Source organism: Rhinolophus sinicus, linkage group LG02 (assembly GCF_036562045.2).
Source record: "Rhinolophus sinicus isolate RSC01 linkage group LG02, ASM3656204v1, whole genome shotgun sequence".
NCBI lineage: Eukaryota > Metazoa > Chordata > Mammalia > Chiroptera > Rhinolophidae > Rhinolophus > Rhinolophus sinicus.
Genome location: NC_133752.1, coordinates 50,599,086 through 50,617,213, shown reverse-complemented (window position 1 = coordinate 50,617,213; position 18,128 = coordinate 50,599,086). Strand labels below are relative to the sequence as shown.

Here is an 18,128-nt window from a genome sequence, read left to right as displayed (position 1 = left end):
TGAGTTTAACCCTAGTGAATTTCCTGTGTCTTTGAACTTCTATTCCTCCAGCTCTAAAACAGTTAATGGTCTCAGGAGATATCCCACATGTGAAGAATGGTGAAATCACATTTAATAATTTTTTTGGGAAAAAAAGAATTTTGGGGAATTACTCTTGCAGCAATGAACACCATTTTGTCTCAGGAAATAATGAGAGAACCAGTGAGGGTGGTCTGCATTTTTCACAGTTAAGATATAAAATATTTATGAGAAATATAGGCAGACACACTATTTTTCCTTTAAGCTTCTCATAAATTCTCTTCTCACAAGATTTTATTTTTTAATTGGTAATGGCCCCATTCCTAGTCTTACCGAGTCCTTCCAGATCAGGTTCCACTCTGAGCACTCTCAGCTCGCCTTTGCTGTTTTGTACTGATATGCTGCTACTAACTCCATAATAATAGAAATTGGGGAAAATCCCACAGACAAAAAGACCAAAATGAAACCAAAGCAAAGGGGCCTCTACATGTTTGCATCAAGTCTTCAGTCTGAGGCTGGCAACTCACGTATCAGAATCAGTAAGGGGGGACGGGGGTGGGAGATGAGGGTAAAGGGGATCAAATATATGGTGATGGAAGGAGAACTGACTCTGGGTGGTGAACACACAATGGGACTTATAGATGATGTAATACAGAATTGTACACATGAAATCTATGTAATTTTGCTAACAATTGTCACCCCAATAAATTTTAAAAATAAATTAAAAAAAAAAAAGAATTAGTGGTGAAGCAGAGGTAGTGATTCAGATGGAGGTCAAGAACCCAAAAGAGGAAGAGGGAGAGTCCTAACATTCAGGTACACAGGATTAGAATAGAGTAGGTTGAGAGCAGACAAGAGAGGGAAGGAGGCCTTAAATACCTGGGTACACCTCAGGTATTTCCACCTACCTTGGCTTTGCAATTGACCTCCTACATTCCCAATCACATATTAGGAATGTGGTCTTGATTTCTGATTGCAACTTCTACTGTGGGACAACCCAGTTCAAAGTTTCCCAAAGCTTTGTATGCTTATCTCTACTGTTACATGGGGCTGATTTTAGGTAATACAGGCATTTTAAACTTTAATTTTAGTTGTCATGGATTTATTTTCATATATGTTAGAAAACTAGAGCAAAAACCTATAATTTCATATATATTATTTCTTATGACAAAGCTATATTTTGAAAACTGCATCAATTTAAAGGAAAAAATGCTACAAAGTAATTAGAGAAGTGATAGATAGGTAAGGAAAAAAATCATGAACAGTCTTTGAATAACTTAAATTTGGGAAAAGCTGATCTAGTCTTGGTTAATGTTAACATATGTTTGTTTTCTTGCCCCTTTGGCCCCCTAATAGGGGGTGATTTCTTCAAGATCCTAATGCTGTTTTACTCAAGACAGTGTTATGCAGTTAAAAAAAAAAAAAAAAAAAAGATATGTTAAAAAGTGTGCCAGGGAATGAGTCTAAATTCATTCTTGTGACAAAGCAGAACAAGAGTGTAAATATGTAATGAGGTTTTACAAAGCCTCTTCCCCGACAGCTGCAAATAGTACTGTTTTTGGAGCCGTGTAGGTGCTCGAATTGTAGTAAAGGAACATTCTATTCTGAGCAGTGGAAATGGCAGACACCTGAGAACACATGGCAATAAATGCACCCAAAGTGAACATTTGAGTCACACTGCTTTCCTTCCTGTTCCCGGCCATCTGCTGTCTGATCAGAAGCCCCACTGCAGAACACACCCTCCACTTTATAACCCCCTCATTTTTAGAGTACATCTTCAAATCATGAAAAGTCAGCATTTTAACCATTCCTTCTAAACTCTCACTCTTAGAAGGAGTCTCTCCTAAAATGCTGCATTCATTGGGGGAAAAAAAAAGTTAAAAGGAAAAGAAACATGTTCCAGGTGAATAAAGGTTGAGAAAAAGGGTCCAGGACTTATTGCAAGGAGCATTGCATGCTCATACATTAAAACATTAATGTCAAAGCAGGTTTTAAAATATATATATTTAAAATCTACTTTAATGATTCATTCTATAAATTCATTCCCTCATTTCCTCATTCCAACAGTGAAAATAAACATTATCGCACTCCAAAATGGTTCTTAAAAGGGTGTTGCCTTCTTTTTTTAAAAGCAATGGAATTTATCTAACTTGAGGGACATATCAGTGTAATCCAAAAATATTTCTCACAAGTGTCCCCCGTGCGTGCCAGGCGTTGTGGTATAGTCCAACAAGGCAGTCCACCTTTGCCCCATGAGCTGACAATGCAAGAACCACATAAGGGAAGGGGCTACAGTTGGAGCACTCAGGAAAGAGAAAGACATCCAACCACAAACTTAAGGTAGAGCATGTTTTTAAAACAATGTGGTGGGTCCATAACCCTTCCAACTGTGATAAGATATCACAAAATGTCCCAATCTAGTGTCCTTCCTGATAAGTTCTCTTGTCGCCAGAGAAGTCTCTCAGGAGGCACTCTTAGCCAAAGCAGAGGAACGGCCAAAGGTCTAGGTAACCCGATTCCCAACCAATAAGATTTCTTGTTCTGTGTTTCCAGTGCACTGGTGTCAGTCAGAAATTCCTTGTAGAGTAAACTGACCATGCAGGTGAGAGGCAGTAAAATAAGAGGTAGGAACAGAGCTGCAATAAATGCTTACTAATTATAATTATGTGCAAAGTGCAGCGGTAGGGCTGTGTGCACAGCTTTGTAAAAAGGGGAAGGAGTGGATAAAACATTTATTGTGCAACTACAATGAGTCAAGCGCAATATTAAATACATATAATAATTAAATACATATAATAACTTATTTGATACTGATAACAAATGCATGAGGAAAATAAGGTGCGGAGATGCTAAGTAACTTGCCTAAAGCTATGTGATGAAATCGAGGAGGGGTTGGTGATTGAAGGGCGTGTATCAGATCTCAAGCTTATCTGACTCCCAAGAGGTTTTTGTTTGCTTGTTCTCTGTCTGTTTGTTGGCTTTGTTATTATTTATTGAGAACGTACGATGTATCGGACATTATGCTAAATGCTTACATGGATTATTTCAGTAAATCTTCAGAACAACCCTGTTACGGAGGTGATGTTAATTTTGAAATCTGATAGATCATGCAACTGAGGCACAGGAAAGGTAAGTTACTGAGTTTATACCTACCCAGTAAACCTAGAACTTGAACCAAGGCAGTTTGATTGCAGAACCCAGACTCTACCACAACAGTATATGGCCTCCTCGCATTGCTGTGTCTGACTCCAAAATCTTTTAGGAAAGATACAAGACACACCGAGACTATATCGAACACTGATGCTAAGAACACACACACACACACACACACACACACACACACACACACACACTGGGTGTAAGTTGAGTTATCCTGATGAGAGGTATCATAAGAATTCAGGAGATAGTAAGTGGTTGTGGCATGAAGTGGCTAGGGAATGCCCAGAATCCCACTGCCCCAATTAAAATGAGTTGAAAGTGAAAATCATTTGATTCAATTGACCCTAATATTCAGTCTGATTAGGATGTCTTAATTCAGTGAGTCCTATTATTTTGGATTTGTAGATTAGACAAAGTAGACAAAGAAATATGGGCTGTTAGCTTAGAATTAGCACGTGGTTGTTGTTTTTTATTTTGCTAAATTAAAAACTAATTATTGTCTACTGTAAACATCGTTTTATAAAAAGAAACACCATCTAAATTTAAATTTGTGGAAAACTGCTTCCACTGTAATTATTTTATACTGTTTGTCATGGAATGGTGAAAAGGATGTCAAAGATCACACTGATTTACAATCAGGCATTTGGGAACGATTATTCTAGTCTCAGATAGTAGTGACATTTATTGATCATCTACCATATGTCAGAAGTGTTGTGTACATTATCTCGAATCCTTATAACAATTCTACAAAATAAATATAATTACCCCCATTTAAGAGATTAGAAATTTGAGTTTCAGAGAATTTAATTACCATGACCAGAGTCACCCAGCCCGTAAGGGGCACTATACAAACACAGGTCCTACTAACTTCAAAGTTGATGTTCTTTCTCTTGTATAGGTTGCCAATCAAAAAATTGATTCTGTAGAGACTTACCCCTTAAGCTATCAATGGGCTGATAATTTTCAAGGCATTAGAATATTCTGCATTGTCTTGACTTTATGGTGAAAATTTCAAAAAGAAAAGAAAATGTTAAACATGCAACCCATGAATTGATTACACAGCCTCAAAGCCTTTTCTGAAGCCATGGTATATATACTCAGAAGACCAAGATTCTTTGTTCAGTGATCACCAGTTAGTACCTGGCCATCAGCTATCTTGCCTCTTGCCCAGTAGCTGAGCTACCATTGGACAGAAAAGCCAGCCTGTGACAAGACATGTGGTGTGGGAGATGCACTCTGGATGTCTGGAAACTCTGGAAGCATGTTATGAGACGCAACTGAATGGTTTTAACTCATTGACAAGTTCAAATTTACAATATTCTGTCTATGGACTGTCGAATATTCATGTGGAATGGAAGGGATCTCAGAGTTCCGTCAAGCTCACAACTTTTTACAGAGGACAAACCTGAGAGCCAAAGGGATTCAGTGACAGCCCCAAATCTCCCGGCCAATCAGAGCAGTAACAGGACTAGAATTCCATTCAAGGATTCTTTGCATATTCCCATGCTAGGAACATTGATCTTTGTGGCAGGTAAACTCTAAGGAACTTTTAGGTGCTATAAACAAAAGGAATGTTGTACAAGACAAGCTTCCTGAAGATTGGTAAGGGAACAACTGTTTAAATTACAGTACTCACATTATAGTCTACAACTCCAGAAAGTTACTCTTGGGAAAGAGGGTCCCTTTCAAACGACTAGCATCTGGGGTTAAGTGTATAATATTTAGTCTAGAATATATTTTTTGTATGTGGAGTCATTGGAAACTGACTTTTAAGATGAGAACTCTAATTAATTTAATTATTCTTTTATGATTTAGATTTTTAGGATCTTATTTAATCATTTAACAAGGTCATCATTAAAAAACACAAGTTTTATTTTAAATAGATCTATTTAATGTGTGGCGGCTCTGGTTAATGAAGTTTGGCTAGTAATTGAAGGTGTGCTCACGATAACCTGATTTTCTATATGCTGTCTATTCTTTAAGATGAAAGCACCTACTGCAATGTGTGGCACACAGGTGCATACATGGTTGATTCTCATGTGGGTGGCAGCACTCATCATGCCTGTGTGTATGTGTGTATTTGCTGATAGTGGTGCCCTAAAGGACCTGCACTGTGGCAACCTTATCAATGGCGGTAGGAAAATGGGAACCGGAATTCCCAATGGACATTTCGTTACCTATGCAGGGTTGTCCTAACCTGTTACCTGCAGTAACACGTGTCTCCCCACCCACAGAAGAGCCCTGGTCCTAACTACAGTCACTGTAGAAGGAGCCTGGAAGCAATATTCTCTCACCATCCCCTTTCCTTTTAGGGCGGTGATTCTGCTCTGGAGGGAAAGACCTATTACACTCTTCTAGGCCAGTGCTTCTCAAACTTTCTGAGCATATAAATTCTGTAAGGATCTTGTTAAAAGGTAGGTTCTGATTCTTTAGGTCTGAGATAGGGCCCAAGATTCTGCATTTCTAACAGAATCCCAGGTAAAGCCAAATGCTGCTGGTTCACAGATTACACAATGGGTAGCAAAGATCTAGGGAGCCACTTCAAACACCCAAGGCTACCTCCATTTACAGTGATAGTGAGTTAGAGAAGAAAATTGTTTATAATCAGGAAGCATGAGAATGAGAATAAATACAAATGCAAGAGAAAGAGAGAGAGAGAGGGAGAGGGAAGAAACAAAGGAAAAGTGGGAGTTTTTAGGTCTTTTACATTCTTTGAATTTTCAGTTTTGTATAAGAACACCCACTTTGCATTTTTCTTCCCCCCAGAGTATTTTTCAAGGCCTTATACTTTATTATTTGATTTTTACAACTAAACACATTTTTGAAGGTCTGTATCTAAGTATTTTCCATATAATGTCCAATTATGTAGGATTCTCTCCTAACAACCACAGCCAATAAGACTATCAATGACCACTAACATGAATTCTAGAACCCACTGTGAACATATCTGTGTGTGAGAAAGGGGAAATGCAGTATCATCTATTTTCATCTGGCTTCTAGCAGTAATGGGCAACTGGTGTAACAAAGCTTAGCTTTCATTCATTGTATGTGAACATAGTCTGTGGACGTTTTTAATTTGGTAAACCATCTAGCAAAGTAGAAAGTGCATAAATTTTCAGCCTAACATTACTGGTTTTCTGTCCTTTGCAGTTTGGGAAAATCACTGATAATCTCTGAGCCTCTGTTTCTGCATCTATAAAATGGGGATGATTATGTCCATCTTCTGGGCTTTAAAAATGAGACAACAAATGAAAGCATCTACTACAGTGTTTAGCAAGGGATAGAGACTCAACAAATAGAAGCTAACATTGCTCTTTTCATTCTGAAAAAGAATATTATCATTTTCTTTTCAAAGTCACATAAACAATGGTGACTTAAAAACTACATTACCATTATGTCTTTATTATTAATTAGTCATTTTAAGATTACATTTAAAACCAGAATAAAACTTAAACACTATAATCCACAGCAAGAACCATTCTGAGCTCTCAGAATCTACCTGTGGAAGGCTGACTACAGAACATCTTAAAACCCATCAAAACAGAATTTTAATTCTAGAAGATTTAGAGGAAATAGAAAAGTTAACATTAGCAATTTTGGCTTTTACAAAGTGTCCTATAATTTAGGGAAAAAGATACGTCTCCCTTTAAGAGTTAAAACTTTAATAATTAAACTCAACCCCAAGTTGAATATATAAGCACTGTGATTATTTAAATATCAATTATTACTGTTAATTGGGTACAAACAATCTTATGTCACTCCATTTAATTCCTGCTCACACTATCTGAACATGACGGCTACTCACTTCACAGAGAATTTCTCTCTCGCAGAAAAGATTGACTTTTAGACCATCTGGATGTCATCAGAAATGAAGATCAGAAAGAATAATTTACTGACTGAACAGACACTGAAACAGCCAGTGTGGTGGATGACAAGAAGCCCATGTTTTTGTTTTTTGAAAAAACATTTTTGTCATTTGGCTTGCATGCATTTCACATTTTGAAATATTTTGGGCCAAGCATTTAAACTGTGAGATTAAATTTCATCATTATGGAGAAAGAAGCGGTCCTAATGGAAGCCATCGCCAAGTCACCCAGACAGCTGACCCTTCTTCTAACCTTGTTGTTAGTCTCAGAAGGAAAACTCGGGTCATAAGATACAAAGAGAATGAGACGGCCCACATGTCAGACTGGGAGGTGATCTTGCCTAATAGATTGGAAACGCTCAGAGTTGAGTTCTGTCTGGCTCTGTTTCTATCCCCATGTCACTTTGGGCAGATTCTATCACCTCCCAGATCTTTCCCAATCTTTTCTGCTATCAAATGTAAGGAGAAACTGTTTTAGATTTTGGATTACTTGCTAGGCAGGGCTGGTTAGAAGTAATCGGAAGTAATTAATGAACCCTTGGCAACTACATATATAACCTGGAGCACAAATTATTTCCACCCAACCTGGCGATGGTGATAGAGAAGGAAGCAGCATTGAGACCAGAGCTGCCACGGAGGTGTTTAGACAGCAGGGCCCAAGCACCAGTCCCTCTCTGAGCAACTAAAAGCAAAGAATAGAGTCCCAGGTACAAGAAAGCAAAGGCTAATGTCTAATAGAGAACTGCTCCTGTAGGGTTACATTATGTTACACACATTCTGTTATCGAAACCACTCCTTTTGGAGCGAGGTCAAAAGCAGATTGGGGCATGTCTGGGAAATATCAGGCTTTGAGTTTTCCAAGATTTTTTCCTCCCTTCCTCCCCATATTTATGTTGTCGTCTGTGGCTGTCTCAGAACCTCAGCTTCCTTGAAGAGGGAAAAGAAGGAAACCTACACCCAACCATTAGTAAGTAAAACAAACATTCAAGTGCATCTGTACTTAATTAGGTTTTTTCATCAAGATCTTTCAAATGCGAACCCCACTCCCTGAGGCAATTCAAAGACTCTGTAGGAAGGGTTTGATAGGTGAAAATGGGGTCACAATAAGTGATTAAGGTAATCACATGTATAGTAGTATGTTTTCTTTTTAATAATCAGACCATATACATGGCACATGAAAAAAATGAAAGTAATTGGTTATTAAGGTTGTCCTCAACCACGCCTGTCTTATACTTTTGTAGCTCAGAAACTCTGAAAAGGGACCCTCACACTACTGGATTTGTTTGTTTGTTTGCTGTTTGTTTGAATCTTGACAGATAAGACTTACAGAGTTGAGCACATGGCTATGAAATCAAAGCAACTTCTGTTCAAATCCTGATTCAATCACCAAATACATAACAACCCCTGCCACTCTACCGTTCCCCACAAGATGCACAAGTTACTTACTCTTATTAAAATATGAATAATATTGTATCTGCATCAAAGGGTATGACAAAGATTAAGTAAATAAGCTTAGGGCTGACATATAATATATTAAATAAACAGTTAACTCTTATTATTTATCATAATGATTTTTCTTCCTATGACTAAAGTGGGTACAGTTAAATTCTTCTAGAAGGCTGTCAGAAAACAGCATCACTGTTCTAGGATATTTGGGTCATTTCAATATTTTATTATGGATCTTTGTTTAAGAAAATAAGCTCTGACCCACTATATAACTAAAGCCCTGTAACAGTGAGCTAGCTAATTTACAGGTTTCTGAACATTGCACACGGTGCTTGATTTCACTATGATAACTGGAATTGCCAAGTCACAAGGCATGCATATCTTATATTTTGAAACATAGTGCTAACCTGCCTTCCAAAAGTTGTATCAACAACAAACACATGAATTTTTTAATGGAGCACCTACCATGTACCAGGCACCCAGTTGTATCTCATTTAATTCTCAATACAATTATATCAAGTAGATTTTATCTTCATATACCATGTGATGCAAATGAAGCTCAGGTGTGTCAAATAATGTGCTGAAATCATACAGGTAGTAAGTGATAGAGAAGGATTTGAACCAGATCTGAATTTAGATGGACCAGATGCTTTCCAACTACACCATGGAAAAATATAACCCAAGAGAAAAATTAATTCAAGGTGTTGAAATATACTCATTATTCTGTCAGATTTATAACTGAATGACGTCTAATCCCTGCATTTGTTTATATATCTATAAAACAAGGAGATTGAACTTAAGTAGTGACTCAGATTGCTTCCAACTCAATGAGTCTGTGTTGGAGGTGCTGTTGAGCTCTAGTCCTGATGGACGATGACATGTCTATATGTAAATATTTTAAGATGGTGACTATGTCAGATTTTCTCCATGTTTACTAAGTCCCACACAAGAAAAAAATGGACCCCAGGCAAAAAGAAATTTTTAACGATCATCTAAGATTATCTGATTGTCTCACTGATAAACCCCAGATATATTCATGGATTCTCTGGTCTTAAATATCTCTAGTAATGAAACAGACCATTAGCAGTCCTATGTGCTTTGATTATAAATATACCTGATGCACAAAGTTTAACCAAATGGTCTTTTAAGGTCCTTTTATCATTCGTGCTAGAGATTCAGGCTTTTTCAAGGTTAAGGCTGACAGAGTGACCTTACTGACAAAGGCATGCAAAAATTGTAATTCTCTGTTCCCCAAAGTTAGCATCATATATGCCTGTTGTCAGTTCCTAAACCTGTATTGAGTATGTGGGCACTAGGCCAAAAGTTTTCTGACATTGGGTTTTTGGTAAAGATGTAGTTCCCTAGGTCTCATCCTCCAGAGATTTTAATTCCCAGGTTTGTGATGGGAGCGGGAATCTGCACTTGTAGTTAAAACCCCAGGTGATTCTAAATGAAATAGTTCTTATTCTCTGGTCTGAGGAACTATCACAGTGCTCAGCTGATATAACAGAAGAGAAAGAGACATCATCTCTGAGCTTGCAGATAGCCTTGTTGCAGATGCTGAATGCATGGAGAAGAAAAGTAGTCAACTTAAAAAAGGTCGGCTGGAAAAGGAGCTCCTTCGAGGTGTATTAGCTGTTGTATTTTATTACTGAGACATCAAAGACCATATACATTGTATTTTGTTGTTATTTAACTTACATTATGAAGTGAATTCCTATTTATTGTTAACAAAATAAATTTTAAAAATGGTCAAAATAAGTATCAGCATACTTCACTCTCTTTAGTTTCACAAACGACACTGACAATTTCCTTCACTGTTTTAAAATATCATTTCAACATTTCTGAAGAGACAAAAATTTGTCCACTTTTTCCTATAGAGTTATTAACATCCTAATCCTACCCTATAGAAATATATGACTCAATCAGTCTATAATGTTTACTGAGCACTCAGCAACAGTGACACTTATGTAAACAAAGCAGACAGAATCCCTACTCTCGTACAGCTTATAGACTAGAGGGAAAGGAAGCATTAAATGCAAATTCTAAGGATGACCAATATTATAAATACAAGTAGAAGGTGCTATGGAAGTATACAGTGGAGGGACTTAACAATTTAATGCCTGAATCAGGCAGTGTTTTCCTGAAGAAATACACTAAATCTGAGACCTGAAGAATTAGTAGGAGTTTGCTGGCAAAAGAGAGGGTACAGAGAAAAGCATATGAAGGAAGGATGCATGACAATTAAGGATGAGAAAGAAGGTCTGTGTGGCTGTAGCATTAAATCTCTACAGCAGGGCAGGAAAGGAGAAAAGGGCCAATTTTTAGGTTAAGAATTATGGACTTGAAGTCGAATGCTTGACATCATAAAAATGGCAGCGTGAGGTGACCCCTCTTGAAATCTCCCCTGGAATTTACAACAAATTGAACAATTATAATTTCACAAAGGACTACCTGCACTGCAAACAGGCAAGACTAAGGGGCACACTACTGAAATCATCTAAAGGTGGGCAAATTATGCGAGCGGGGGAAGAGGGAAGGGAGAAATGCAGACACGGGGACGTGGGGGTGCAGGACACAGACCTAGGTCAGTGCTGTGAGCTCACTGCATTCCGGAACTACCACAGCTGCGGGAGAGGGAAGAAATTGGACTGCTAGGGCTCCGTTTATGGCCCACAGGGCTGAGCGGACAGCATATAACATGGCTGAACCCAACGCTCACGGCAGAGACATTGGAGAAAAGACTGAGGGAAGAAGGCTGAAAACGGTGGTTTAAGCTCTCACTGCCAATCAGAGAATGGAAGCCGTAGTTACTGAGACTAGCCGCCCCCTTTTGACCCTCCCAGAGCTCGCCCTGCCCCCACCTGCCCAGTGCTAGAAGCAGAACAGTAGCGGTGTCAGATCAAAAGAACAGAATATTTGCAATTCTGAGAACTATGGTCCACAGACACAGATTCACAGCCCAACTAGTTCCGGCAAAGGGGAGGGAGCCATGAGAGCAGAAATGGCTGTGGTGGTGGTCACCGCCATTGCTCTGGGCCACCTCTGACAACCCACCATGACCCTGTCCCCACATATCTGGGCGGATCCCTGAAGGGGTAAACAGAGCTGCTGAAACACATGGGCTCTGAATCTGGTGCAGAAAGAGCTGTGGAACTTTAGAAGCTCTCCACATCCCCCTATGAGACGGCGCCCTATGACCCAGGTGAACTGTTCACAGAGGAGAAGCCCGCCTTCCAGGGAATCCCCCCATTTTGTGAGAAGCTGGAATAATGCAGAGAAAATATAACACTACAGTGTGAGACATAATAAAAGGCTGCAGTTGGAGAAAAAATAAAACATTCTACCAATACCTACTGGAAAACAAAAGAAAGACCTCTTTCTATCAACCTGTTGCAGAAGCCACTCCTATAGATGTCTAGGAAGAGAAATAATAAATCAATAATTGCCATGAATAACCAAGGTAACAAGACAGCTCAGGAAGAAAATGAAAAGTCTCCAGAAAATGAACTTAAAGACACAGAAATATGTGACTTAAATGACAGAGAATTCAAGATTGCTGTTCTTAAAAAACTCAACGAGATGCAAGAAAGCACAGACAGGCAGTTTAATGAACTCAGAAACACAATCAAAGAACAAAATGAACATTTTACCAAAGAGATTGAAATTTTAAAAAAGAACCAAATAGAATTTCTGGAGATTAAGAACTCAATAAAAGAAATGAAGAATGAAATAGCCAGCTTAGGTAGTAGAATTGACCAGATGGAGGAAAGAATCAGTGACATCGAAGATAGAAATCTGGAAATGACACAGATGGAAGAAGAAAGAGACTTGAGACTTAAAAGAAATGAAAGAACTCTACAAGAACTTTCTGACTCTATCAGAAAAAGCAATATAAGAATAATGGGCATACCAGAAGGAGAAGAAAGAGAGAAGGAAACAGAGAGTATATTCAAACAAATAGTCGCTGAGAACTTCCCAAACTTGTGGGAAGAACTGGATCCTCGAATCCAAGAAGCAAATAGAACACCTAATTACTTCAACCCCAACAGGCCTTCTCCAAGGCACATTGTATTGAAGCTGTCTAAAATCAACGACAGAGAAAGAATCCTCAAGGCAGCCAGGGAAAAGAAGACGGCAACCTACAAAGGAAAGCCCGTTAGATTATCATCAGATTTTTCAGCAGAAACTCTACAAGCCAGGAGGAAGTGGAGCCAAATATTCAAACTATTGAAAGAGAGAAATTATGAGCAAAGAATAGTATATCCAGCAAAGATAACCTTTAGATATGAAGGAGGAATAAAGACATTTCCAAACATACAGAAGCTGAGGGAATTTTCTAATACACGACCTGCACTACAAGGAATACTGAAGGAGGCTATTCGACCACCATCAACAGGGATAATTTGTGGCAACCAAAACATAAAAGGGGGGAGACTAAAGGCCTGAACCGGAATATGGGAATGGAGAAAGTAAGTGTACTGGAGAAAATGGAATACTCTAAATATGAAACCTTCTTTTACATAAACTTAATGGTCAAGACTCAAAAAAAAAAACACAAAAACTCAGAGCTGAAATATATAACGTAATGAAAGAAGAAACAGAGGGAAAAATCATAGAATACCACCACACAGAAACAATAGACAACAACAAGGCAAAGCAATAATGGAGACACAGTCTTACCAGAAAACCAAAGACAGAATGATAGGAAATCCTCACATATCAATAATCACCCTAAATGTAAATGGACTGAATTCACCAATAAAAAGGCACAGAATAGCAGACTGGATCAAACAACTAAACCCAACCATACGCTGCCTCCAAGAGACACATCTCAGCTACAAGGACAAATATAGACTCAAAGTGAAAGGGTGGAAATTGACACTCCAAGCAAACAGTATCCAGAGAAAATCAGGTGTAGCCATACTGATGTCAGATGAAACAGACTTCAGGATAAAAAAGGTAATAAGATACTAAGATGGACATTTCATAATGATAAAGGGGACTATACAACAAGAAAACATAACAGTCATCAATATTTATGCACCCAATCAGGGAGCACTGAAATATACCAAGCAACTACTAACAGAACTAAAGGGAGAAATTGACCAAAACACAATTATAGTAGGGGACCTAAATACATCATTGACAGCTATGGATAGATCATCCAAACAGAAAATAAATAAAGAAATATCAGCCCTAAATGATACATTAGATGAAATGCATATAATTGACATTTATAGAGCAATTCATTCTAGAACATCAGACTATACATTTTTTTCTAGTGTCCATGGAACATTCTCAAGGATAGACCATATATTGGGACCTAAAACAAGCCTCAGCAAATTTAAGAAGATTGAAATCATACCAAGCATATTCTCTGATCACAAGGCTTTGAAATCTGATATCAACTGTAAAAAGACAGCAGGAAAAACCACAAATACGTGGAGATTAAACAACATACTTTTAAAGAACGACCAGGTCAAAGATGCAATAAGAGGAGAGAGCAAAAGATACATAGAAACAAATGACAATGAAAATACATCCTACCAAAATTTTGGGGATGCAGCGCAAGTAGTTTTAAGAGGAAAATTTATATCATTACAGGCCTATCTCAAGAAACAAGAAAAATCTCAGTAAATTACCTCATGTTACACCTTAAAGAACTAGAAAAAGAAGAACAAATTAAACCCAAGGTCAGCAGAAGAAAGGAAATAATAAAAATCAAAGCAGAACTAAATGAAATAATGAACAAAAAGACAATAGAAAAAACTAATGTGACAAAGAGCTGGTTCTTTGAAGATTAATAAAATTGACAAACCCTTGGCAAGACTCACTAAGATTAAAAAAAAAAAAGACACTAATAAAATCAGAAATGAAAGAGGGGAAGTTAACACTGATGCCACAGATATGCAAAGGGTCACCCAAGAATACTATGAAGGACTATATGCCACCAAATTCAATAACCTAGAAGAAAAGGACAAGTTCTTAGAAACATATAGCCTTCCTAGGTTGAATTATGAAGAATTGGAAAATCTCAATAGACTGATCACCAGTAAGGAAACTGAATCAGTCACCCGAAACCTTCCCAAAAGCAAAAGTCCAGGATCAGATGTCCTCATTAGTGAAATCTACCAAACCTTCAAAGAGGATCTAATATCTGTCCTACACAAACACTTCCAAAAAATTGAAGAAGAGACAATATTCGCTAACTCATTTTATGAGGCCAACATTACCCTGATACCAAAACCTGATAAGGACAACACAAAAAAGAAAATTACAGACCAATATCTCTGATGAATACTGATGCAAAAGTCCTAAACAAAATTCTAGCAAATTGAATACAACAATGCATTAAAAAAATTATTCATCACGACTAAGTGGGGTTCATCCTGGGGGCACAAGGACGGTCCAACATACGCAAATCCATCAATGTGATACATCACATAAACAAAATAAAAGACAAAAATCATATGATTATATCAATTGATGCAGAAAAAGTGTTTGACAAGATACAATACCAACTTATTATTAAAACACTTAATAAAATAGACATAGAAGGAAAATACCTTAACATAATAAAGGACATATATGACAAACCATCAGCTAATCTCATAATTAATGGTGAAAAACTGAAGCCCTTTGCTCTACATTCAGGAACACGACGGGGCTGTCCCCTATCACCTCTGCTTTTCAACATAGTGTTGAAAGTCCTTGTCAGAGCAATCAGGCAAGAGAAAGAAATAAAAGGCATCCAAATTGGGAATGAAGAAGTAAAATTGTCACTCTTTGCAGATGACATGATGCTATATATAGAAAACCCTAAAGACTCCACCAAAAAACTATTAGAAATAATCAACGAATACACTAAAGTTGCTGGCTAGAAAATCAATGTACAAAAGTCCATTGCATTCCTATACACTAACAATGAAATCTCAGAAAAAGAAAATTCCTTTTGCAATTGCAACAAAAAAAATAAAATACCTAGGAATAAACGTACCCAAAGATGTGAAACACCCATATGCTGAAAACTCTAAGACATTTTCAAAAGAAATTGAAGAAGACACAAAGAAATGGTAATACATTCTGTGCTCATGGATTTGAAGAATCAACATAGTCAAAATGGCTATATTACCCAAAGCAATATAAAGGTTTAATGCAATCCCCATCAAAATCCCAAAGGCATTTTTTTAAAGAAATAGAACAAAAACTCATCATATTTGCATGGAACCACAAAAGACCCCGAATGGCCAAAGCAATCTTAAGAAAAAAGAACAATGTTGGCGGTATCACACTCCCTGACTTTAGCTTGTATTACAGGGCAACAATAATCAAAACAGCATGGTATTGGAAGAAAAATAGACACATAGACCAACAGAATAAAATTGAGAACCCAGAAATAAACCCACATAAATATGGACAGATAATTGTTTACAAAGAAGCAAAAAACACACAATGGAGAAAAGACAGTCTCTTCAATAAATGATGCTGGCAGAATCGGAAAGCCATGTGCAAAAGAATGAAATGGGACGGCTATATGTCACCATGTACCAAAATTAATTCAAAATGGATCAAAGCCCTAAGCGTAAGACCTGAAATAATAAACTGCATAGAAGAAAACATAGGTACTAAACTTCTGGACCTTGGATTCAAAGAGCATTTTATGAATTTGACTCCAAAGGCAGGGGAAGTAAAAGCTAAAATAAATGAAAGGGACTATATGAAACTTAAAAGCTTCTGCACAGTAAAAGAAACCATCGACAAAATAAAGAGGCAACCAACTGAATGGGAGAAGATTTTTGCAAATAGCGCCTCCGATAAGGGGATAATATCCAAAATATACAAGGAACTCATACAACTCAACAACAAAAAAGACGAACAACCCAATTGAAAAATGGGCAGAGGACCTGAAGAGACATTTCTCCAAAGAGGACATACAAATGGCAAATAGACATATGAAAAAATGCTCAACATCACTAATCATCAGAGAAATACAAATAAAAACCACAATGAGATATCACTTCACCTGTTAGAATGACTATCATCAACAAGACAAATAGTAACAAGTGTTGGAGAGGCTGTGGAGAAAAAGGAACCCTCATACACTGTTGGTGGCAATGCAGACTGGTGCAGCCATTATGGAAGGCAGTGTGGAGGTTCCTCAAAAAATTACGAATAGAATTACCATATGACCCAGCAATCCCTCTCCTGGGTATCTACCCAAACAATCTGAAAACATTTATCCATAAAGACATGTGTGCTCCAGTGTTCATTGCAGCTTTATTTACAGTGGCCAAGACATGGAAACAACCAAAATGTCCTTCAATAGATGAATGATAAAGAAGTTGTGGTGTATATACACAATGGAATACTATTTGGCGGTAAGAAAAGATGAAATAGTACCATTTGTGACAACATGGATGGATCTTCAGATTATAATGCTAAGTGAAGTAAGTCAGAAAAAGTAAAGAACCATATGATTTCAGTGAATTGTGGTATATAAAACTGAAAACAACAAAAGAACAAGACAAACAACTGAAAGAACAAAAACTCATAGACATAGACAATAGTTTAGGGGTTACCAGAGGGTAAGGGGGGAGGGCGATTCTAGAAGAGGTTAAACGGGGTCTAATATACAGTGATGGAGAGAGAACTGACTCTGGGTGGTGAACACACAATGTGAGATATAGATGATGTATTACACAGTTGTACAACTGAAATCCATGTAACTTTACTAATAATTGTCACCCCAATAAACTTTAATTAAAAATAAATAGATAAAATATAAAGAAAGAAAGAATTATGGACTTTACCCTAAATTCAATGTGAGACTATTAAAGGGTTTGAAGCAGAAGACAGAACTGATGTGTTGAACTGATCACTTCTCGCTGCAACATAGGGATAGAAACATAAAAGGGCAAAAATGGATGCTGGGAGAGCAGGTATAAGCCTCCTGAAGTGATCCAGGTAGGATACTGGCAGACTGGACTGTGGTAGTGTCAATGGGGCAGAGACAAGTGCATGGATTCACAGAACATTTAGGAGGTAGACGGGCAGAACTGTTGGATTGGTTGGGCTCTAGCTTGAACAACTGGGTCCCATTTACTCAGATGGAAAAAAGGTAGATGAGGACAAGGTAGCGATCTGATAAATCACTCTGTAGTGGAAATTCAAGAATTTGAGAAATGTATTTAATTGACAGCTAGCCACATGAGAATCGTGCACACAAAACAAAACAAAACAAAACAAATCAAAACAAAAGAAACCACAACAACTCACCCCTTCCATTCAGTTCACTCCAATTGTTATTTCTAAAATATCATTTAACATGAAGCTCCTTGATCTAGGATCCCACAAATGGAAAGTCCCACAGTAATTTTCTGCCCAAACTTCCACTTCCACAGAATTCTGAGCTTAAAGCCAACTATTTTCCAATCTAAACCATACATTAAATCAAGCTGTTTACAGAGTATGTCTGTAATGACTTTTGACCTGCTTTTTTATTATATCTATGCTACACTCTTTCAGGGAGGCTAAGACTGAATCATTTGCACACTGTAGTTCATCATTAGTATTTTTCAGGAAGACATACAGAGATCCTTCACAGTGGAGGTACCTTTGAATACAGATGTTTCTACAC

General features: G+C 37.6%; 1 protein-coding gene and 1 long non-coding RNA gene across 4 annotated transcripts in view; one reads left to right on the top strand and one right to left on the bottom strand.

Annotated features, from left to right (window-relative positions):
- Positions 1–18,128, bottom strand: part of RASGEF1B (RasGEF domain family member 1B) — a 531,937-nt gene that overhangs the window by 195,485 nt on the left and 318,324 nt on the right. The gene's annotated exons all lie outside the window — the stretch shown is intronic.
- On the top strand, positions 2,257–8,455 carry LOC109439863 (uncharacterized). The gene is made up of 4 exons (XR_002136563.2): positions 2,257–2,358; positions 3,068–3,147; positions 7,958–8,009; positions 8,359–8,455. It is a non-coding gene; the product is annotated as an uncharacterized LOC109439863 (long non-coding RNA).